The sequence below is a fragment of the Thalia democratica genome, chromosome 3 (genome assembly GCF_965202585.1).
Source record: "Thalia democratica chromosome 3, ktThaDemo2.hap1.1, whole genome shotgun sequence".
NCBI lineage: Eukaryota > Metazoa > Chordata > Thaliacea > Salpida > Salpidae > Thalia > Thalia democratica.
Genome location: NC_139167.1, coordinates 48,304,574 through 48,306,850, shown reverse-complemented (window position 1 = coordinate 48,306,850; position 2,277 = coordinate 48,304,574).

Below are 2,277 nucleotides of genomic sequence, written 5' to 3'. Positions count from 1 at the left end.
CCGAACCGTGATCTAGGTGTAAGAATCCAATTACAAAAATTTAAGTTTTGAAATTTTACAGCTAATCGGTAATTGAAAGATTGCTGACCATTATCAAAACACTAAGTTAAACAAGACACACAATTTAACCAACTAAATATATCACCTAAAACTCTTATCGGTAGATTACAAAAGCTAACAGTACATAAGATTGTTTATTCTTGTAGTAAAAACGTAACTATAATTTAAAATTTACTTAAATTTTATTAAAAAACTAAACTTTCTTACAAACAACTAAGGAACAGGTCAAATATGCACGAAAATATTTTTGCACGAAGGGTCATGTTTGCACGAGATTAAAAAAATAAAGATTAAAACTAAAAAGAAAAAAATAAATAAAACACAAAAAAATACCGATCTAGGGTAAGGGTAACAGTTATAGTAAAAATTATTACTAAAAAACAAAAAATAAGATAAAAGATACCGGCCGAGAGTAAGGGCTAGGGGTAAGAATGATTGTAAAAATTTATTAACAAAAAAAAAAAAAATAACAGCTACCGACTGAGGGTAATAGGGAAAATAAAATTCCAACCCGTGCAAAAGTGACCCCTTGTGCATGTTTGACACCTACCCAAATAATTATCCTATGTTAAAATTATACATAAGTATAATGAACAAAAATATCGGCGAAAGTCTATAGAGCAAGAAACCTGGACAAAAGTTTGCCATGAGACAAGCTCAAGTTTAACATAGGGTTGATCATACCAATTTGATCATCAGACCACAAGCTTTCGGTAGACTGAGACCGGTATCGTCCTTATTAGGAGTTATCAGTCACAGCCGAAAAACTTGTTGTTGCCACGAAGATTTTTTGAAACTTTACCTAGGACCACCTAATTTATGACGATCAATGAATGAAGTGGGGCGACTGAGAATATAACTTTGAAGAACCCTGATGTTTTAATATAAATTGTACAAAAATAATCATAACAGGCAATTGATTATTATACTTAATCTTGAGAAAATTAAATCCTGAATAATTTTTTTGCAATACTTGTTAGCCAATAAAATTTGCTGATATAAAATCCATTACCATTAGAAAAAAAAAATAGCAAGAGATGAAATATTATTTCTATTGGAAAGGTAATACACCGTCAACCTTACTACAACGCTACTTTAATTACTGGAGTGTTCTCGAAATTTTATTATTAACATGCAAAAATTACAATTTTTTGTTTAAAATTTCAGGTTTTCTAGCCTAAATTGTCAAATTCCAGGTTTGTCGGCAACCCTATAAATATATAAGATTAACATTTGGGAAAAATAAGAAGCTTTTTAATTCCAGGAGTCTAGTTTTACAGAGGTTCTTATTTCCAAGTATTTAGTTTTTTTATGCCTATGTAATCTCAAGCAACAATTTATGTAGACTAAACAACGAACATTTTTATTCAAAATACTGTTTCCAAATTTACTTCCAATTAAAGAATACTAAAGTTTAATATATTTTCTACTTGTTAATAATACACAGTGGGCTGGCAAGTGGCCATTGACTATTTTCGCGACTAATCAGTTAAAGCAAGATTTTTATTTAATTGTGTATAGCGGGGTTTCGTCTTTTAAAAACTGGGTTTGTTTCTGTTCTGCTTAAAGTATACTAAAAGTTATGTAAGCTTAAATGTAGCCAAAGTTAGCTTTTTTTAAGCTCAAAAAAGCCTCGAAAAAAGCTTAAATTTTTGTCAAAATTAAGGTCTACATCTACTGTTAAAAAACACCTTAAAAGCTTTTATACAAATACTTTTTTTTAAGTTTTTTCATTTCTTTGGTTTAATGTTAATTGAAAAAAGTCAAAATTCTTTGAATATTTAAATGTAAAAGTATATTATTCCTCATTCAAAAATCTTCTATTCTCGCCAAAAATTCATTGATGATTTTCTGGCAATTTAGGGTATTCTTTAGGGTTAATTTTCTCAATTTGCCACCGTAGAACCAACATAATTTTTTTTTAATATTTAGTAAAAATGACAAGGAATCTATCTATATACAAATTTACAGACAAATCTATTATGTGGAATATAACTATTTTTTTAGGTTTTGACAAGCGATATTTCTGTTAAAACATTGATATAATATCCTATCCCTGGTTTTTCACTGTGACAAATAAGACCATTTTGTATGTTCTAGAAGGTTCTTAATGTGTATAAATTCACTTACTTTTGTTTAGAGATCATTTAAGCTCCAAGAATGATGAGAACAATTGGTATTGGTCAAAGCATGGTAGCTTAGTATATGTTTTAGTTA